Below are 23,675 nucleotides of genomic sequence, written 5' to 3' on the forward strand. Positions count from 1 at the left end.
GTTCTGCATGGCTAGGAACACAGCAGCAGGCAAACTGCTGCTGCAAGGGGAAGACTGGAGAGACTGCTGTACTGCTTTGATATTCCTTAGCATGGAGAGCTCACAGAGCTATGAGAGAATCCCAAGAAGCACAGGGATCAGCTCTACCTTCCCATAGCACTGCACTGTGAGGTGCTTACCCACATTGCTTTTCTCTGTCTGTCGACAGGGTGTTCACAATATTGCCATGAAATGTCAACAATGGGAGGCAGATAAACAAGTTTGATCGGTTTTCACTTTTTGGTGACTTTTGCATATCGACAGCATTGTCAGTGCCAAACTTTCCCAGTGTAGAAATAGCCCTTGTCACACATTCCTGTATCTCAGCTGAATTTTCACTAATCTGGCTGAGCTGCAGGAAGACTTTACCTATTAACCTACACTTGGGTCTTTTAGCCCATAAGGGCTGGTGTGGTCTCTGTTGAGCTCTCCTCCCACTTGTAGATCATGGGAGCATTTCCTGGAGGAAGAGGCACCTAGGACACTAGACACAGTTAAGGATTTGTTGCAGCCTAAAGTTCCCCTCTGCTTATAATTGTCTTACATAGATCCCACTAGTCATTATCATTATCCTTGAACAAGCCCTTGCCTGCCAGCAGCCATCAACTCTCCAGCAGTATCATCAAACTCAGCAGACACCCACTCCTCTACCATAGTTAGATCTGCCAACTATGCTGTTGCTCCTTGGCCCACTCCTGTTACAGAGGAGAACAGGTTGTGTTGATCATAAGCATAAGTTTGTTTTCCTGACAAATATGTATATATATGCAAACTTGCTCAAGTAATGGATATAAAATGTCACACATCGCTCAGAGCAAAATTTGGCAGCTCCAAGGCTCAGCACTTTAAACAGGGGCCTTTTACTCTCAAAGGGGAGATACAGAGAGTTGTGCTCACCAAATGGTAAAACTGAAAATGTTGACCATTAATTTTTAGAACAGGTTTTATAGAATTTACCAATAATGTCGCTGAATGTTTTCCTTTCAATTGTAAAAATAAATTTGAGATTGCCTTTCTTCGTGAGTTGGCCAGCTCTGTGGATCGTCAAACAATATTCATTAAATAAATTCAGCATATTTCCTGATAATTTTCTTAATACATTATCCCACATTTTAAATTTACTTTTCTGCCAAATCTTTGTAAGCAGTCAATTTTTAACCAGTCAATTTCTGTGAATGCTACACAGATTGACCTTGTCCTGGGTACAACAACAGGTATTGACTACATAGGTGTTTGCTCTGAGAAATATCTTAACTATTAACGAATGTACTGTGCTGGAGAAAAAGTGAAAGTGCATGCCATGTCCACATGGGACAATAGCACAAAAGAACAATAAGGGAAACAATGACCTGTCAGGGTCCCTTCCTGTCTATGGTTTTAAGAAATCATGAACTATCTTGAGATCCAGAGTAAGTTCTGCTTTCCCAATCTCAGTTTCTTTATCACACTTAAACAAACAGCTGTTATTAGGGGGTAGCATATTTACTTTTTCCCACTTCAGGATATTAAATTTGTTGTGTCTGAGAAGTTTCCCTGTTTTTTCAAAAAGTTTAAAAATTACAGCTCTACTTTTCCTCTGTGAGGATTTTACAAAAAGATATGAACAATTCTGAATGAGTCAAGAGTTATAAAACCAGGCTACTATTCTAATATATTTCTATAAGAAAAGTATGTGACTGAGTTTCTCTTCTCACTATGAATTGTTATTCACTAGAGGGGTGGAGGATTAATTCCTTACTTGAAACAAGATGAACAATGAAGTGATCCAAGGGGAAGTCACCTAAGCATGAGTGAGGTATTAGGAACTAACGTCAGTGGAGGGTAACTAACGGAAAATATTTATATAGGTAAGTATGTCCTTCCTTATCTCCAGGGCATGAATTAGATGACCTCTTGAAGTCCCTTCCACCATTCCATTTCTATTATTCTAGCTCTGGCGAAGTACCAAGTTCTGATTTTCACAAGGTTCAAGAGACCCAGCAAACAAGCAACTAAGAATTGTATGAAGTAGGCAGTCTGATGTAGAGGCTCTCACTTTATCCAAGAATGGTCATTACACTGTGACCAAAAGGGACAGACCTGCAAAAAGTATTTGAAGGACTTTGAAACATGTGGAATGTGGATGACACCTGCTAAGAGAGGAGTGCATACATGAAATAAGCAGATGCATACACCATACATGCATATACAGGCAGTCCCCGGGTTATGTACAAGATAGGGACTGTAGGTTTGTTCTTAAGTTGAATTTGTATGTAAGTCAGAACTGGTACATATTGTAGGGGAAACTAGCCAAACATTTCTCCAGAGCTCAGTTTTATTCTCCCACACCTCACTTCCCTCAGTCCTTTATTCTCAAGCTGAGGTGTCTGCTGAGAAAAGCCGCTCCGCGTCTCCCTGGTCTGCTGGGGGGGGGAAGGGGGGGGAACTAGCTTCGCGTCTCCCTGTTCTGCTGGGGGGAAGCAGCTAGTGTAGGGTTGCCTCACCCCGTTTGTAAGTAGGGTTCCTATGTAAGTCGGATCCATGTAACCCGGGGACTGCCTATAAACATAATATATATTGTTTTCAAGAGCTGTTTTCTATGCATCACTTTTTTGTTTTAAAAGCCTGTAAGAGTGTAGGCTGGTCCCTAGCTAATCCTGTAATAGCCCTTAGAACATGGTTTCCCAACTTATCGGTCGGGACCCAAATATGGATTGCCATTATATTTCAAAAGGGTCACCAGGTGTCTTCCCAGGTGGTTCTTAAGGAGCCATTCATACATTTTTTGAATTGCCCTGGGTCACCAAATCTTCCTGAATTGTCAAAATGGGTCCCCATTTCGAAAAGGTTGGGAACCGCTGCTATAGAAGGTAACATGGCTACACTCAAACTTAATATAAAGTGATAATAGTAAAGGCCAGGAGATAATTACAGCCTAATGTCCCCAACTCACAGGAGAGGAATATGAGGCCCCACCCTTAAAGAGATAATGGTGAGACATAAGTGTTAACAACAGGGATGCTGGTGGAGCTGCCACCCCCATCCCTTGTTTGGAATAGTAATAACAGCCCAAAATTCATTATTTCTGCTTTTAGCATCCACATTATACAAAAATTGTTTCAGCACCATTGTAGAGGTCTGCAACCTGCCTGACCCAAAGGAGGATCAGAGATGCGGTTACCTGAAGAAGTGAGAGTTGCTAGGTTATCAGCTTTTCCAAATGGATGGACTGTTGCCATTGCTGTGAATGGCTTATGGTCAAGAAAGCTAGCAATGCAAAGTGAGACACATTTGACCCTTTCAACACATTATTAAAGAAAAGCCATGATGCTATTATGAGCACCATAGAAAAATCTATTACAAAGTCATATATAGAAAAAGGGGTGTTATTCCCTAAAATGGAAAGTCATATTCACTTGCTTTTTTTGTTAGATACAGCTGGGAAATCACCAATCCTATCAAGCAGGTTCAGTCAAGGAGTAGAATTGGGGCCCTCTTTCCCCCCTTAGGAACAGCAGGGTTAACAATAGTGATTCATCCCTTCATCCCTTTCAGGCAGACTGGGCCAGCAGCAGAAGGGTATCTTAGTGCTTACTCCAGTAGTTAGGGTTGTATCTGTTTCAATGAGTGGACCAGGCCCTCCATCTCCTATTCTCCTCGTATTATTGGCAAGCTATCTTGGAGTTATCATGCCTTTGAGATGAAAGGCATGCTTCTCTTTCAGAGCAGTTGCTTCAGACTTTCTGCAGGTTCAAGCAGACATCATTGTAGTTTTCCAAGGTTTTCTTCAAAACCATGTGGGCTAAAAACTTTCTTCTTTTTAATGACTGTTGAGATCCTTCCCTGAATTCATGACTCCAGGAGCTATGACCCTAGAGATGGGCCTATAGTGTCTGAGTTATTTGGGCCTAACTACTAGGTCCTAAATTAAGAAGCTGCTAGAATGTTTCTAACTAAAAACCTCCCTCATTCCTTCCTGAGACCAAACACATAATCATATGTAAGCAGCTGGTACTTTTCTTCCTTAACTCAAAATATTAACATTTCAGTTATGGTATCTTACGTCATCAAGAAGAATCTGAAGGATCCATCCATAACTTTGTGCTAATAATAATAACAGCTCTACTGGTTTAACATTACTGTATTGCACAAGTGATAGCTCTTCTAAACATTCTTAGAATATTGGGGCATTTTGCTTTTAATATTTGAAAACAGCATTTTTCCTCACTGTTAAAATTTACACCATATAAATAGATCTTTTTTATGCTTTTCTATCTTATGAATCTATGCAGTGCTAGTTCTACCCACATGAGGCAGCTGCTCTTTATGTAACATTCCCATTTTCTCTAATACTGCCACAGAAAAAGCATATCAAGAGGTTGTGTGGCAGCTTTTTCCAAACTGAATAATTTGTAAATAAGTTTTTAGACAAACTTTAAAAAGGCAATTTAGTGATGAATGAAAGGTAAGTGATAAATAGTTCAGAAATCCCCTATTTAACAACCACATTGGTACAACACACTTAGCACATATCTTCTTTGAATGGCTCCCCACAAAAGTGAATTATTAACCCAGGTTTACTAAAATTTGCTAAACTCTTGCTAAAGAATTAAAATGGCAGAGGTTTTGCAGTTCAGATTTTAATTTGGGTAAGCAGTTTGAGTTTAATCTCAGACCTCCCCAGTAGTCTTTAACTTGAGCTGAAAGCCAAGCTGTTGTGTCATATAGTTACTTTTACTGTGAACAGCTAACTTGGGTTAAACTTAAAAAACAACAAATGATCTGGTAGCACTTAATAGACTAACAAAACATGTAGATGGTATCATGATCTTCCATGGGCACATCCCACGAAATTTAACTTAGTTTACCTGAGTTAAGTATACAGCTTTTTTTCCCATGATGACAAGGTGTTTAGTGCTCTTTTCCCTGCATGGCCCAGCAAATGTGCTTCAACCCCAGGTTTACAGCTGAATTCCTTTGCACTGATTTTATATTCTGCTGCTGATCATGGGAAAAAAGAAGGAAAAAAACAACCCCTCGACTTTTACTATAATCAGTGCGTAGTCAGCTCCCAACCTATCCAAGATCAGGGATGCCCTCTAGGGAAGTGAAAAAGGACACTTGAAACCAATGACATTTTTTTCCTCACCTTTGTGTGAATCATAGGTAGCTCCACTAAATGGAATTTGACTGATATAAGGAGAATTGGAGCCAGGGTTCTCCACCTCTATATAAATCTGACATAGAGGAGAGAGGGTGAACACTAGTACGTTAAGTGGATTAACAGAAGATTTCAGACTCTAGAGCTCCAAGGTAGTGGTAGTGCATGGCCAAAAAAGGACAGTTGGGTGGGCCCCAAATTCAAGTAATGTGTGATGGGCAATGACGGGTGCAGAAGATGAAAGTAGGAGACATGGGGCAGAAGGGATTGAGCCATCTTCTCTCACAACCGGCCTGGGGCTGTTTGTGGATATGCTGGCTAAAGGACCCTGGGCCCAGGGATGTACCCAGGGTACAGGGTCCATATGCAGGGTCTTGCCATGCTCCACCAACCTGCCCATGCTGCAGCCCAAGAACAGGGTCCCAATTCAGGTTCTAGCCCTGCTCCTCCTCCTGGTGAATGAAGTGGAGCTAGTCCTTGACCCTGCTCCCTGGCTAGAGTGCAGGGTGGAGCAGGGTAGGGCCCCGCTCCTCAGTTAGAGTGCTGGGCTGGGGAAATTGAGCTAGCCCTTGTCTCCACCCCTTGTCTGGAACAATTTATGGAAGGGGCTAGGTCCCCGAACCTTCACTCTGCTCCACACGTGCAGTACCAGGTGGAGCAGGGTTAGTCTCCATACCCCATTTTGTTCCCTGGCTGAAGCATAGAACAGGCTGGTGGCATGAGGAGACCCCTGGAGACCTGTGGTGTTGGGCCTAGGTGCAAAGTAGGTGGGCCATGGCCTACTCAGGCCCAACCATGACTGTGTCCCTCTCCAAGGCAGCTTCCTCTAATTGCTGCAGTTATTTTTAGAGTTTATAAAATATTGAAGTTCCTACTCTGAAGGCTAAAAGGCATATTGAAATGTTCAGTTTTTGTTCTAAGCATATAAAAGGGACAAAGAAATTGGAACTAAAGTGTCAAGGAATAACAGGCAATTTTTTTTCAGAAATGGGTGTCTAAAAGTTATACCTTTAAGACCTCGATTCACACACTACTTAAGCACATGAAAGGCATGTCCACACAGCAACATTATTTCAGAATAACGGACATTATTCCAAAATAACTTTGCAAGACCATTATTCTGAAATAATTTTGAAATAATGGGCAGCTTATTCCAGATTCTGTCCCCCTCACTTCATGAGGAATAACGCTTATTCTGAAATAGCTATTTCGGAATAGTGCATGGGTAGATAGGTCAGCTGGAGTTACTTCGAAATAAGGGGCCTCCAGAAAATCCCACAGATGCCCTGCTCTATCCAGAACTCTATAGTTTCCACTCCTGCTGAGCCCCGCACTACTGCCAGCCCTGCCTCAGACAGCTCCCTGGACCTTGACGAGAGCTGAAAAAGACGCGCACCATCCTGGCCTGGTTTGGAGATCCTGGACCTCATTGAGGTCTGGACCGAGGAAGCAAACCTCAGGATCTCCAAACCAAATGCAGGAATGTGGACGTGTATGGCTGGATGGCCAATAGCGTGGCCACCAAGAGTCACAGCTATGCCCAGGAGCAAGTCAGAATGAAGGTGAAGAAGCTGAGGCAGGCCTATGCCAGGGCCAGGAAGCACAGCTCCCACTCCAGGGCAGCACCCAGGCCTGCCCATATTACTCCCAGCTCCACCGCATCCTGGAGGGGGGTCATTCCCTCTTTCCCCTCCCTGCCCCCCATAGTAGACTCAAAGCTGGAGTTGCCCATTGTCACCATTTTGGGGGGCGCAAACAGTGAGGAGGAGGAGGAGCTGGATGACGCCAGCATCATCTCTGTGCCTGCAAGCCAGGACTTCATGCTCTCCCTGGAGCCAGTACCCCATGCCATGGACATCTCCCAGGCATCGTAAGAAGCCAGGGAAGGCCCACAGGTGAATGCTATTTCATTTTCCTACATGGGTGGAGGTGGCGAGCGGCAAGGGGTTGGAGCCTACTCCTCACTTGGCCTTTTCAGCCTGGGGATTGCTCAGCAGCCTGTGCACATGGGTGCACGATGAGCACAGTCCGGGGCGCACTACCCTAGGAGGCTGCCACGGAGGACCCTTGTGACTTATGCTCATAGGGTCTGGGGGGCCTGCCATACTCCTGACATCAGGGTGCCACACCCTCCCACCAAAACCCACCACTAGAAGGAATCTGGGGACATGGAGACAGACACACAGACACACACACACTCAGGAGTTCCACACAAGGGCATACCCACACACTTGGGGCAGCACCCGCACCTGGGGATGGCACACCGAGGAACAGGAGTATCTGCCGCTCACACAACACCTCTCCTCCTGCAATACTCTGTCCACTTCTCCTCCAATCCTCTCCCTCTGGGACACTACCACTGCTGGACACTACCACAGCTGCCCCATTGCCCCCCACCTGCCTGCAGGCCCCTGGTCTGGCTGGCCGCTTCCCATGCCTGTTTGTCCCTGAGACATGTGGGCAGTGAGGCTTCCCCCTGGACAAGCCACAGATGGCCTTGCTCTAAGCACATTGCCTTCGTCTGACCTGAGAACTTTTGGTCTCAGCTCAAAGATGAGGGCAAAGCTTCGGGCACCCTTTCTCCAAGGATGACTGACATTCTCTTTATTCTACACAGTTGGACCAGCTGCAAGAGGTGTACAGTCAACTCCTCCCTGGCTGCCTCCCGACCCCATGTGATCTGCTTGTAAGGAGAACACACGAAGATCTGCAGAGAGAGAATATAGCTGCCCTGTGAGCCCTGAAGCACTGTATGGAGCAGCAGGACCACAGAATGGAGGCGGACCTACAGCTGCACCGTGAGACCTGGCGGGAGATGAGGGAGGAGGGCTGGATCATATGCACTGCTCTACAGGGTATTGATCACCACCATGGTGTCTGCTGCAGCTGCTGCTCCCATGCCAGCTCCTGCTGCACCTCCTGCCCCAGTTCCTTCCCCAGCTCCTACCCTCACCAGGTCCTACCCATGGCCATTGAGGGCCCCACACACAAGGCAGTGGGATCAGGCAGAAGCTCCAGGAAGTAACTGCTGTCCTGATGCCCTGCCTGAAGTGCTTCTGGGTGGCCTTAAATGTAATTCAACATCCAACGAGTGTGGATGCTCTGTTTCAAAATAGTTCAGCGCTATTTGAATGGGTATTTGCTGTGTAATATGCTATTTTGAAGTATTTCTTCCGGAATAGCTTATTCCGAAATAGGTGTACAGTGTAGACATACCTGAATATATTCATTCAGCAAGGTATTGAAGTGTGTGAGGAACATTAAGCATGTGCATGGACTTTAATTAAAGTTAAGCATATGCTTGCTTACCCAACTCAGTTGGGGCTTAAATAAATGACCTAATTTTAAAAACATGGAGCACCCAGAAGATTCCATTAGGCCCTTAAATATCAGGACAGAGGCCTATTTTCAGTGGGAGTCAGTACAGGGAGCAGATCATTGAGGCTAAGTGTTCTTGACACACTGTGTCGCTAAGCAGATGGGCTGCTATCTGTAGTACAAGGTAGCACCAAAATGACATGCATTCTCAGGTTAAAGTGGAATCATTTTAACCTTAGCAATGCCTGCAAAACCCATCAATTCCAAAAGAGTTATGCAGGACTCCAGATCAATAACACCTAAGTAGGTGGTAACCAACTTGAATCCTGTTAAAACAAACATTGAAATAAAACAAAATAATCTACATGGAAATTCTGAAACTGGAGATGTATTGAGCTGTAGTAATTTAGGTAGCAAGTGAACCATGATGTTCTTCAGTTCATTCCCAAACACAGTAGATAATTACTTAATTTCCAAGTGATGGTTAGAAAACCACTGGGGAGTTGATGGAGAAGCTACCAATAGATAAAACATGTTCACCTTTTAAAATTTAAATGTACCTACTGCAAAAGTCTTCATTTACAATAACATTTGTCTGGGTTTCAAAAATCCAAAGCTGGCGGTCCAATGAAAAGGACAAAGGCATAATTGTATTTCCTTCAATTTCTTTTGTAACTTTAAGTGACATCAAGAAAGATTTTATAAAATGTATCTTCTGCATATTTAAATGCAAAACACATTAAAATGTAAACTAAACAAAAAGCTATTCTATGTTCATTAAATACTAACTGGTAGTTAGAAACATTGATTGAGGCCTGAGAACTTTATAATCTACATTTTTACATTGTAGGTTATTATCAATGATTATATTCTTAACAGTCAATTGAAATTTAACCTACAAGAGTAATTTCTTTCAAGTTTAAATTATAGGTATACTTAAATGGATTTTTTGAAAATGACCTAGTTTCACGCATGCTCAATTTTGCTGGATCCATAGGAATGTTGTTTACTTTACAAATGATTGCTAAAGGGTGTACTGAGCCAGCCAGCCAGGGAACCCACAGTGTTACTGACCTCAACACACTGTGGAAAAGAGAGGAAGTGCTCTGTTAGGGTAGCCAGACCTTATTATTTTTAAGAACTATCCTGTAATCTTCATTTCAGAAAAATAATGACAGGAGCAATAACTATATTTTGTGAAATTTTCCTAATCATACCCATGGAAATCTTTTGTGAGTTTAGTTAACATCATAGAATTCTCAGTCCTCCATTTTCAAGAGAGGGCCAGACATGTGTGTTGTATAAGGGACTTCATCAAGTCAGGGTATCCTACAAGTAGGTTATTCTCTAGCTCTCTGCAGAGGTACTCATACTGGTATCTGTGCTTTCTTGGTTTCTACAACACTGCTCTCTTAATAGATTTGTAAGGTCAGCATGGTAGCTCACAAGTAATTTTGAGACCATCTGGGACATTAAACACTGAAGGCCATTTTTTGACAAACTGCCTCCTCTGTGCTAGCAATGAACAAAACACAAAAATCCAGTTTGGGATCAACTTGCATTGATTGGGCTGGTAACCATTCATAACTGCAGTTATTACAAATTTATGCATGCAGCTGTCTCTACTTTAACTTCTCTCTAGATGCCAGTCTGACCTCTTCCTTTATTCACTTTTTTTTTACATAGTACAGTGGATCCCTGCTTTCTGATTGGGATTCCTAGGGAAATTGATTTGTTGGTTTGGATGTCACTTGGTCTCCCTTGGGAAGAGTTGATTTGGGCTGATGAGGTAGAGTTATTTAAGAATTTGGCCAAGACTGTGAAGATGATCTTTATACTTCCAGGCTACATCTACACTGGCATGATTTTCCGGAAATGCTTTTAACGGAAAAGTTTTCCGTTAAAAGCATTTTCGGAAAAGCGTGTCTAGATTGGCAGGACGCTTTTCTGGAAAAGCACTTTTTCTGGAAAAGCATCTGTGGCCAATGTAGATGCGCTTTTCTGGAAAAAAGCCCCGATCGTCATTTTCGCGATCGGGGCTTTTTTGCGGAAAACACTACTGTGCTGTCTACACTGGCCCTTTTCCAGAACAGTTTTCTGGAAAAAGACTTTTGCCCGAACGAGAGCAGCATAGTTTTTCCAGAAAAGCACTGATGAATTTACATTAGATCGTCAGTGTTTTTCCGGAAATTCAATCGTCCAGTGTAGACAGCTGGCAAGTTTTTCTGGAAAAGTGGTTGATTTTCCGGAATAACTTGCCAGTGTAGACACAGACCCACAGTTTCCAGAGTAGGGGTATGTCTACACTACCACCCTAGATCGAACTAGGGTGGTAATGTAGGGAACCAGATTTGCAAATGAAGCCCAGGATTTGAATTTCCTGGGCTTCATTTGCATCTCGCCGGGCGCCACCATTTTTAAATGTCCGCTAGTGCGGACTCCGTGCCGCGCGGCTACACGCGGCACGGACTAGGTCGTTCGGAATTGGAAACCTAGTCTGAACTAGGGTGGTAATGTAGACATACCCTAGCAGAGGAACATGTGTTGAGTATGATGAGGCACAGCGAAACATTCCAAAACAGATTGGAGTTCTCCACAACCTTTTCTTAGATCATAATAGAGTGATGTCGGTAAACAACTGTTTTGAACTGGCAAAAATCACTGGTGACTTGGCAATAACAACAGAAGAGAAGACATTCCAGTACTGAATGTGTAATTCAGAAAACATCATTCATAATATATTAAGTATTTATAACTTGCTGGTGAAAACACTGTCTCAGATCACGTGCCCCAGCCAAACTATGGTTGATGAAAGACCTGATGAATAAGAAGCAATTTTAAGCTGCCTTTTTACTCTTGGATCTTTGAAATAAGTTAAAACCATGTCAGGGTTGCTCTAATTTACTCTCATTTCCCCTTCCTCTGGAAGAAGTAGGTTATGAACAGATAGGAGGGTGGTGAAGCACTGGGATGGGTTACCTAGGGAGGTGGTAGAATCTCCATCCCTAGAGGTTTTTAAGTCTCAGCTTGACAAAGCCCTGCCTGGGATGATTAAGTTGGGATTGGTCCTGCTTTGGGCATGGGGCTGGACTCAATGACCTCCTGAGGTCTCTTCCAGACCTATGATTCCATGATTCTATGATCTGATTTTTTGGCAGGTTGGGCTCATTACTTGTATCCATTGCTCTCTTGTACTAATGTAAATACATGGTGGTTCTCCCAACAATGTACTATAATTATCTCCTCCAGATTAAAAAGAAATAGGCACCACAGTTTTTATCTTCACTTACCTCAAGTGTAGTTTGCAGATGTGTCCTTCGTAAAATCCTACATCTATCCAAGTTAATAGGAGTGTTTCCACTGACTTCATACAGTTTTGAATCTGTCATTTAACCCAATAGGATGCAATTCTACAGTCAATACTAAGTTTCAGCAAAACTCCCAGGGAAGTTATCTGAATCAGGTTAAGTGTGATAGCCTTTCTCATGCTAAGTAGCATCTTACCGCAGGAGTAAGAGTATCCAAATTTGGCACTTAGTGACTGACATTTTAAATAATGGTGTTTTTCCATGGGTGGGTGGTAGCTTAGATGGGGGAAGTCTTTGCCTTCTCAAATTGCTAGGCATGGCACCACCCACATTCCACACCAGAGCATCTGCTATAGGCGTTCTGAGGGCAGAGTATTGCTGACTCCAGGACCCTCCATGCCTGTGCTCTGGGGGCTGGCAAAGTTGGAGCTTTATGCCCTCCTCCCTCCCCAGTGTTCCAGGCCGTGGAGGCTGGGGCACGTATGCTCACCTTTTTGCCTCTCTTCCCCTCCCCATGGTGGGGGGAGGTGCATGTGCTTGGCGCACTGCCAGGGCTGGCCCACAACATTTTGGAACCTGAGGCGGGGAGCTCAAATGATGCCCCCATGCTCTCTCACTTGGGCCAAAACTTTGAAATGTCTCAATTCTGCCTTCTTCCTGTTCTACGCCTCTCATGGCACTCCACCATCCCTGTGCATCTAGAGCAGAGAGAATACATATGCACCAGAAGCAGACACAATTTTCTACACTCTGGGTCCTAGTGGTGTCCCTTCCCCCACCACCACCACAGTCTGGCCTCTGAGGCGGCCGCCTCAGTTCGCCTCATGGCAATGCCAGCCCTGCACATTGCCCGCCTTCTCCCCTCCCTATGATGGGGGTGGGGCCTCAGCAGAAAGGGCAGGGGTTTAGGTGGGGCTGGGAGCCTGCCTCTTCCAGCACTAGCTGCACCTACTGTCCATGTTTTTCCTTTTATTTTTTAATATCTATTGAGTCATGTTCATTCTGCAATAATGTGTAGTAATGTTCATTTCCAAAAGATCTCAAAACAAAACTGATTTACAGAACTATCCATTTTCTCGACTCTGATTAAGAAAATGCATCCAATTACATAGGTATATTATTAATGTTCATCTGTAGTGTAGTAGAATTAAAATTGCAATGCTTCCCAATCATAGTCTAAGCAGTGCAGTAATCAAGCATTAATTTAGCAAGTTCATTTTTCCATTACACTGTTTTCAACACAAAGTTACTATATTAGTACTTCCATACTGAAGTTTAAACCAGATGAGTGTCTGGTAGAGGAAGTCTAAAAGCTAACTTGCATTAAGTACAAATAGAGGTCACCTCTGAGAAGCCACAGTCCATGCTTGGGACTGTACTTTTTTAATTATTTTTAAAATTGAAGATAAGAGGATCTGGTTGAAAATCTCTAAACATTAACACCTATTGAAATGAAGGTAGAAACCACATATTTAAAAAGAGATTTTACTACTTAAAAGTGTTTTATAGCTTTGTCCCCCTATTGACTATTCCCTCAATAGGCTATATCAAAACAGGACTGAAATTGCACAACTATATTCATTTCAACTCTCCATTAAAGTGTCCCATAATCCGAATCTACCCATTTCAAGTTAGGCTTTATGCATGCACCATGGTATCTGACTAGAGGAGAAAGAGAGAAGGAACTTTTGAGTTTCTAGGTTAATGTTCTCTCTCTCACCCTTGTCCCAACAGAAAAGAATCATATCTATCTTTCCAAATAGTGTCCTATGTACGTTTAGTGTGTCAAGCTTTAAAAGTATTTTTATTGTCACACAACTTTATTTTCATCCTTTCCCTTCACTTAATCTTTAATTCTTCCCTTTCTGTTTTCTTTTTCATCTCTCCTTTAGATAAGAATGCTTTTTATTTAAGCCTTTTCCTATTGTGTTGCATCAGAAATGTGATTTTATGTAAAATAAATTCTTTTGTTTTAACCTCAGATTATCTGTATATTTTTAAATTTAGGAATATAAAATATTATAAGCCTGATCTTCTCATGATTATTGATCTTTTAGAGGTTTATGACAATATGTGAGCAGTTTCTATAGACATACGAGTTGCAAGCTTTTGTTAAACCATCGCATGGAGACTCATGACACAACTTTAGAAGCAAGCATACGCAAGAGAGAACATAAGGGTTAGTTAGCAATATCCCTTTAATTGAGGCTGATTGTTACAAAAGAAGCAATACATGACTGTAAACTAGTTCGTCACAGAGAGTCAACTGTAAACTGGTCTGTTACAGGGAATCAACCATAATGAGCCACCACACGGTCGATGGCCCTTTATTGCGCGAGCTTGTGCCTCCACCCGAGCTGGATCCATCGGTCAGCGGAGTAGGGGGGTTCGGGCCCGCCCCCTCTCCGAACCCCGGCCCAGGGCCCTAAAGGCAGGGACCCACAGTCCCTCCCTAGCGGATGGGGGAAATGCCCCAAAACGCACCCGCTCACGGGCTCCACGACCCTGCCCTGGGCCGCTTCCTACTCCACCAGGCCTCCTGGCCCGCCCCTCCTGTGATATCCCATCTCACCTCTCCCTCCTTCTTCCTTCCTACTGCTCCGTTCACCTCCTCTCCCCTCACCGTGCCGGCCCCAGGTTTAAATCCCCCGCCGGCTCCGCTCCCCCTCTCCGTCGCTTCCTCTGCGACGCTCTCCAGCCACCCTTCCCCCGTGACCTCATCAACCTGCGCCTCACAGGTCCCTCCCTCCTGGGCCCTGCCGGTCGGCACCCTTTGCCTCCCGGCGCTCCCCATGCCGACTTCCGGTGTGTCCGTGCAGCCCGACGTGTCGGGCCTGTCCGGGCTCCCCACCCCCCGGTGTGTCCGCCCGGCGTCCCCCCGAGCGCTCTGAGTGCGGGGCGGGAGCGCCCCGTCACAATGACCCATAAAAAAACTTTGTCTGAAATTCTGTCCAAACTGTATCCTAGAATACATTTCAGTTTTTCCTCCACCAGTTTTAAAAGGAACATTCTATAATTGACAAACTGAATTTTATACCAGTTAAAAGTCTCTACTTTTGTTGGAGAAATCATAACTGCTCCTTTAAACTTATTTTTCCTGCCACTTATTAATGCTGGCTTAGAAAAACCCTATGCAGCAGGTGCAAAATGTTCACAAATAATAAGTAGAGACATGCCAAATTGCATAACAAATGGCACTGCATATTAAAAATAATGAGTTAGAGAATGTAAATTCAAATTTGGGGTCTTTGCAAAAATAGACTTTGTGACTTAATAGCCTCTTATGGACTTGTACCTCATTGAATATTTTTGCAGACACGAGTATGCCCAGAGTCTTCATAATAAAAATCTTCATGAAATGTTTATTGGGATAAAATGGATGGAAAGTGAAAAATTCCATATTTAAAGATGGAATTTAATGTTGCCTTATTTTTTCCCTCAGCAGTATTCCATATTTTCATTACAGTGAGATTAAACAGTTGAGGCAAAAGAAGAACTGGCCACAACATTTTCATCTTTTATTTAGCTAAATTTTTTCAAGCTTTAATCTTTTGCAAGCTTTTAAAGTTACCTTTTCAACTCACTTATTCCCTGTGAGAACAAGCTAGCTGTTTCATTCTTTCCTGTGAGGCTATGCAGCCCTCTGCCCACTTTTGACATTGTATCATAGTCACTTCACTATTGGTGTCACGATCCAGTCCCTTTTTTCTTGTTGGTGCCTGGGGAAAACATTTGTGTGTAAATGTAGCAGCAGTCTGAATCCTCCCTACAACTTGCATCTCACAATGTATGACAGGCTCTTATATCCTACAGCCATTGAAATGACAGAATCCAGAAACGAGGGTCTGGAAGGCATGTCAAGAGATGATATGGTCCAACCCTCTGCACTGAAGCAAGCATAAGCACTCCTAGACTATCCTAGACTATTGTCATATTTATTGTATCAATTCAGAAGACATTTTGCTCTCAGGGGACCAATTTTGGGGAAGACAAAATCATTCACAGATAAGTTTGTGAAAACTATTCCAACTGAAAATTTAATGTAAAATAATCATGGCAGCAAGTTTTGAAAAGACAAGAGGATTATAGCAATACACACATACACACTCACACTCAAATGAACATGAAGATAGCCACACCTTTTTTACTTTGGATTTAATTTAAAATATAGAATAAGGATTTTTACCATAAGAACGGCCATACAGGCTGAGACCAAAGGTCCATCTAGCCCAGTATCCTATCTTCAAACAGTAGCCAATGTCAGATGCCCCAGAGGGAGTGAACAGAACAGGTAATTAACAAGTGATCCTTTTCCTGTCATCCATTCCAGCCTCTGACATACAGAGGCTAGGACACCATTCCTGCCCATCCTGACCAATAGCCATTACTGGACCTAATCTCCATGAACTTATCTATTTCTTTTTTGAACCCTGTTAAAGTCCTGGTCATCACAACATCCTTTGGCAATGAGTTCCACAGGTTGACTGAGCGCTGCATGAAGAAAAACTTCCTTTTGTTTGTTTTAAACCTGCTATCTATTAATTTCATTTGGTGACCCCTAGTTCTTATGTTATGGGAGGATGTGTCTCACTAGATCTTTCTTTACCACAATATGGAGCACTAATCTCAGGCACCAAGATATAGTCAACTAAAACAGAGACAACAACTGCTAAATATCAACTGAGAGTTGTCTTCCCTCTCATCTTCCTGCTTAGTGTGTCTAGGTGCTGGAGAACAGTGAGTAGGTCCAAAGCAGCTCAGAGTTCTGATTGCCAATCAAGAAACACAAGGTCATCCAGCCCCTGTGCAGCCAAATATTTGCTTTGTGTCCTGCAGCAGCTGGGGCTAGTATTTAACCCCACCCTTGGGAGGGAAACAGTCAAAATAGAAACCATCTCTACTGCACCATTCCTTCTGTGATCCCTAGGAAAGTAAAAAGGAGTCATACAACTTTAAAACAGAAATTAGAATGGAAAGGAGTGAGGGGAAAGATAGGACATAATGGTTCTCATTATGTGGAAGCAAAGAAACAGGAATAAGACCCTCCGGAAAAGGGCACTTTTTCCGGAGGATCGGGGCCAGTGTAGACGCTTTTTTCCGGCTTTTTTAAAAGCCGGAAAAAAGCGGCGGACATTTTTATTTAAATGCCGCGGGGGATATTTAAATCCCCCGCGGATTTCCCTACGACGACTGGTGAAATTTACATGCCCCTTCCGGAAAAGGGGCCAGTGTAGACGTAGCCAATATGAATTGCATCATGTTATTCCTAGAAGTCATGGATGATGCGATCATAACGAAGCTTACATCACTCTGCGGAACAAATTGCCGTATATCAGCTCTAGAAATCATACAGTGTCGTGCTCTCTTATTTTTCAGTGTTTGATTTATTTTGGCTGCAAAATTGGAGATCAGGAGAAGAGGTGGGCCCCACACATATGCTGCAACACTTGTGCAACAAATCTTCGCCAGTGGCTGAACAGGAAAAGGAAATCCATGCCTTTTGCAGTGCCAATGATTTGGAGAGAGCCAACAGATCATACCAGCAATTGTTACTTCTGCATGGTGCCTCCAGTTGGGAAAGGTGTGTCAAAGAAGAAAAAGTGGACTGTGCATTATCCAAACATTCCATCAGCTATATGCCCAGTTCCCCACGGAGAAGGACTGCCGTTTCCTGATGCACCAGAATCATTCTCACTTGAGTCAGACGAGGAAGAGGAAGAGGATGAAACTTCTGGTCCTGAACCATCAATGTCACAGGATCCACATTGTCTCCCATCCTCCTCCTCTGAACCACACCTCATACCAAAAGGTGAACTGAATAACCTTATCAGGGATTTGGAACAACCTAAGAGTAAGGCAGAGCTGTTGGGCTCCAGACTACAGCAGTGGAATCTCCTGGCAGGTAATGTTAGGGTTTCCATATTCCATGACCGTCAAAAGGATCTTGTCCCATTCTTCTTCATGGAAGGTGATCTTGTAGCCTGCAACAACATCGATGGTGTGATGGCAGCCCTCAATGTCGTTCACAATCCAGATGAGTGGAAACTGTTCATTTATTCATCGAAGACGAGCCTTAAAGCTATTTTGCTGCATAATGGCAATGTTTTGCCATCAATTCCAGTTGGTCATGCAGTCCATATGAAGGAAACCTATGACAACATGAAACAACTTTTGAGGTGCATAAACTATGACCAACATCAGTGGCAGCTTTGTGGCGATTTGAAGGTTGTTGCTCTCTTGCTTGGTCTGCAGACTGGATACACAAACTACTGCTATTTTCTCTGTGAATGGGCTAGTCGTGCAAGAGATTCCCACTACATCAAGATAGATTGGCCACTCCCACAGTCATTGGAGCCTGGGAGGAATAGTATTCAGCATCCACCACTTGTTGAATCAAGGAAGATTTTGTTACCACCCTTACATATCAAGCTGGGTCTGATGAAGAACTTTGTCAAGGCCATGGACAAAACAAAAGCAGCTTTCAAGTACCTCTGTGGAAAATTTCCAAGGTTAAGTGAAGCTAAGATAAAGGAAGGTGTCTTTGTTGGTCTTCAGATTCATGAACTTCTTCGAGATGATGCATTTAACCATGAACAACGTGGCAAGGAAAAGACGGCATGGAAAGCCTTCCAGTTAGTGGCAATAAATTTTCTCGGAAACAACAAGGCAGACAACTACAGGTTGTTGGTGGAAAACCTCCTCAAGGCATACAAAAGCCTTGGTTGCAACATGTCACTAAAGATAAATTTTTTGCACTCATCTAGATTTTTTTTCCACCGAACTGCGGAGCAGTGAGGGACTAGCACGGCGAGCGATTTCACCAGGACATTGCAACAATGGAGAAACGCTGTCAGGGCAAATGGAGCCCATCAATGCTTGCAGACTATTGCTGGACAGTGACAAGAGATGTTCCATTTAATGAATACAAGATACAAGCCATGAAGCGCCGAGTAGACACTGAATAGGACTAAACTATGTACATAATAGTTTTTTGCCTTATGTTTCATAATAAATTTTATTTCTTTAACCCTTTTGCTGATTTTTAAAGTTTTACATAAACAGGACAGGTGAAATATTATCATGTAAAGCAACCATAAACACATGAAAAGACCTAGATTTACAATTTATGATTAAAACTCTACTATCTACACAATATACATAGACGTAAAATGTAAAAACTTAAATATCTTGGAAACAGTAGCCAATCAGTTGTTTTAATTGTCATATTTGAATTCAGCACATCAAAATACATAATAAATAGCACATTTTATCTCTGAAGCAGACGACTTCTAAAAAATTGTAGACCAGTGATATCATAGAATCATAGAACACTAGAACTGAAAGGGACCTCAAGAGGTCATCGAGTCCAGTCCCCTGCCCTCATGGGAGGACCCAGTACCATCTAGACCATCCCTGATAGATGTCTATCTAACTTTTTCTTAAATGTCTCCAGAGATGGAGATTCTACAACATCCCTAGGCAACTTATTCCAGTATTTAACCACACTGACAGTTAGGAAGTTTTTCCTAATGTCCAACCTAAACCACCCTTGCTACAGTTTAAATCCATTGATTCTTGTCCTATCCTCAGAGGCTAAGGAGAACAATTTTTCTCCCTCCTCGTGGTGACACCCTATTAGATACCTGAAAGCCGTTATCATGTCCCCTTTCAGTCTTCTCCTTTCCAAACTAAACAAGCCCAATTCTTTCAGTCTTCATTCATAGGTCATGGTCTCTCGACCAGTGGTCACTAACCAGAAGATCAGAATGTACTGGTAGATCTTGGAGCCTCTGACAGGTGATCCTGACTGGTTTGACCAAGAGACTGTCAAATGCTGGCACTTCCCTTCCCCCACTGCTGCGCATCTTCTGCCCTTTGCCTTGGAACAGCCCCTCCCCCCGGGAAACTTCCTGCTTTCTGTGAAGGGCAGAGGAGGGAGAGGAAGGGTTCTGATGTCAAGGTGCCCTTTCCACCCTGTATCCTATCTCCACAGAGCAGAGAGGGGGAACAAAAGGACTTGGGATGGAGTTTGCTGGGGTCTTTTGGGAGTGGTGCAGGGCCATAGTAGGGGTGACCCTGCCTTAGCCCCACTGCACCACCACCCAGGAGCCACCTGAGGTAAGCAGAGCCCAGTCGGAGCGCACATCTCAAATTCCTACCTCAGTCATGAACCCCAAACACCTAGACTTGAGAACCCCTGTATCCAAACACCCTCCCAGAGGCTGCACCTAGAACCACCTTGGGCACCCCCAACTATACTTGCCCCAAACTCAGCTCAGAGCCCCCCTTGAACTCCAAATCCCTTAATCCAAGACCAGAGTCGGCACCCCAACCCACTGTCCCTGCTTGGTGAAAGTGAGGGAGGATGGGCAAGAGAAGGAGGATGAAGTGAGCAGGGGCAGGGCCTTGGAGAAGGGGCACAAAGGAGGTGGGGCACAAGTATTTGGGTTTGAGATAGATCTTGGATTACACTTACATTCAAAAAGTGATCTTGTGCTTAAAAAGGTTGGAGACCACTGCTCTAGACCTTTATCATTCTTATTGCTCTTCTCTTGACCTTCTCCAATTTCTCCACATCTTTCTTGAAATGTGGTGCCCAGAACTGGACACAATACTTCAACTGAGGTCTGATCAGCGCAGAGTAGAGCGGAAGAATGACTTCTTATGTCTTGCTCACAACACTCCTGTTAATGCAACCAATGTCTGTGTTCATGAATCAAAAAGACCTTTCTAGTCCTCATATTACCATATGCAAAGAGGCAGCTTAGTCTTAGATAATCAGTGCAGTTTCTGCTGCTCTGTGACTTACAGAACAATGAAATCTAAAGTTTCCATGATGAAGTTTAGCCAAACATAGCCAAAACATTTTCATTCATCTTTATAGCAAGAAAACATAATAAAAATTGTTCCAATTTCATGAATGCATCATGAACTCAGAAGCAGGTAATTTTGACTACAGAGAAAAAAAAAAAAACATATTTTGCTCTCCTCTACCCTGAACTTTTGTAGACTTGCCCATCACTAAAAGAGACTTTAAGTGAATGCCAGAAACGCACTCAGCCTATGCAGAAGTTTTGCAGCATAGCCCCCTTATATCAGAAACATAGCCATAGTTATATAAACTGTGAAGACAGTATTTTTTCTGATGGAAAATTAACAAACATGAAAAAATGATTTTTGAGGGGCTTGTCAGTTTCCGGCCAAAATTTTTTCACTTGAGAATTTCCTCAAATTTTTTTGTTTAATTGAAAATTCAGCTTCTAGTTAAAAATGGCATTAGATAGAAAATTTGTAATAAGCCTTCGATGTCTTTAGAACATTAAGAAAGACATAACGACCTGGATTCTTATCAGATGTTAGTTGGTATAGCTCCCTGGGCTTCAACCCATACGTGTTAATTTCATTGACTGCAATGGAACAATGTCACTTTACAACATCTAGAAATCTGCCTACAAGAAGAGCTAAAATACAAGCAATGTTATGTTATATTACGTTATGTTACACTATCATCTTAGACATTGGCTTTTGGAATTATATCTACGAATTAATCAGTCTGTTTATATAATGCCCACAGTTTCCTGGGTGCATTGCAAACAATCAGGGAAGCCATTGTGCCTGTCCACAATGTTTTTGCATTTCAAACAACGGGTCAGCATGTTGGGTACCGCTCTTTTATTTACATTTGGGTAATGCTCCTTATGTTATTACATCCATTTTCTCTCAACTCATTTTGAGATTTCTAGTCTAATGCCATATCAAATCACAGCTAGTAATGTAGAGCTATACAGAAGGATCTCAGAAAATTGCAGCTACTTATTGCTACATGTCTTAATCATGCTTAACTTCAAGATTGGAGATCAATTCATGTTTTATAGATAGATAGATAGATAGATAGATAGATAGATAGATAGATAGATAGATAGATAGATAGATAGATCCTTGCAGTATGCATACTTACTCTTAAATTTAACCATGTTAGATGTTATGCAAATTCAGTGCATTTTGCTTTCACAGTGTAGAATAAAAGCACTGCACTTTAAGAACACATTTTGCATAACAATATTAAGTTCCATATATTATATTAAAATGCAAAATGTGCAGTTCTATGTGGCTGCAAGAGCGTAGGCGGAACATATTCCTCAGTGTAAAAGGGAAAACATATCCCTAATAAAGCACTGCACCTGTATAATAATCAAATCTACTGGTAACTATGTTTATGCACAAAAAGTAATGTTTTACATTTTTGCTTTATTTTATGAAGTATGATGGCTATCTTATCCATTAAATCATTCTAAAAGATGGTTTTTAATACAAAAAATACACAGATACTTTATTATTTGTGCATAAAAAAAACAAATGAGAAATATAAGGTCAGATTCCCACTACTATAACCAGGATGCACAATCAGATAGCAAATTGGGGAGTGCACTTTAAGGGCTAAGTTCCAGTTCTCAATATGCTTCCTTTGCTTTATTCCAAGTATGTCACAGACCTTACTCAATCAGGTAGTTGAGGAGTCCACTGCCCTGATAACTCTAAAAAGCACTGAGCGCGCTATGTTGGCTATATACCAAGCTTCTTTCATAGCACCTCTGGTGTATAGGACAAGTGATAGGCATGGATGGAGGATCCTTGGCTGATGGGATCTGTTGGATACTGTGTTTACTGCCACAAGAGCCTGAAAGGGGCTAATGAGCCTGAAGAGGATGCATCTGAATGGGCAAGCCAAACCTGAGGGGAATTAGGTGACCTAAGTCAGACTGATGATGTTACCCATCTGAGAAGGAACAGGCTTCTATAAAGCTAGCAATGTGGCTGTGGAGAGGGAACAGAATGGGTTGAGTATAGGAGAGAAATGGTTTTCTGGCCATTCAGTCAATCTGGATACTGAAGAAAAGTCTATTTAGAAAGGGAGGATAGATACAAAGTGTGTGGGGGAGAGGCGGGAGGGAAGGGGCTGGAGAAGAGTAGAATCAGACGGTAATATCAGCAAAGAAGAATAGAGGACAAAGGAAATAAACCCAAATATTATAAATTCAGTAATCATAGCCAAAGAAATAAGATTAGGTGATATTAAACCTGTGTGAATAACTGGATTTTTTAAGTTATGGTAAAAAACTAGAAGGATATGGTAAAACTAGAAGCTAAAATCAGGGGATATGGTAAAAACTAAAAGGCTACAATATGGTGACCTTTCAGTTGAACCTAAAAACAAAGAGCAGCTGCTCAATGGCTAGAAACTAAAGCACAAGGGCTGTGTCTACACTGGGCCACTTATTCCAGAAATGCAGCTGCTTTTCCGGAATAAGCTGTGAGTTGTCTACACTGGCCCCTTGAATTTCCGAAAAAGCACTGACGATCTACTTTAAGAAATCAGCTGCTTTTCCAGAAAATCTATGCTGCTCCTGCTCGGGCGAAAGTCCTTTTTCTGGAAAACTGTTCTGGAAAAGGGCCAGCGTAGACAGCCCAATAGTCTTTTCCGGAAAAAAGCCCCGATCGCGAAAATGATGATCGGGGCTTTTTTCCGGAAAAGCACATCTACATTGGCCATGGACGCTTTCCGGGAAAAGGGCTTTTCCAGAAAAGCATCCTGCCAATGTAGACGCTTTTTTTCCGGAAATACTTATAATGGAAAACTGTTCCATTTTAAGCATTTCTGGAAAAAGGCGCCAGTGTAGATGTAGCCAAGGGGAAAATAAAAATAAGGTGCCAGCTACCAAAGTATTTGACTGAAATGAAGGAGGTGTATATGACGTGATATTGGAGCAGACCAATGATGAGCTAACCAAAAGCACAGAAAAAGATAAAGTGCTAGTATCTAAGGTATGTCTGGACTATGATTTTTTGGGGGGGATACCTTGAAAAAACTC

This window comes from Pelodiscus sinensis, chromosome 1, assembly GCF_049634645.1.
Source record: "Pelodiscus sinensis isolate JC-2024 chromosome 1, ASM4963464v1, whole genome shotgun sequence".
NCBI classification, from domain to species: Eukaryota; Metazoa; Chordata; order Testudines; family Trionychidae; genus Pelodiscus; species Pelodiscus sinensis.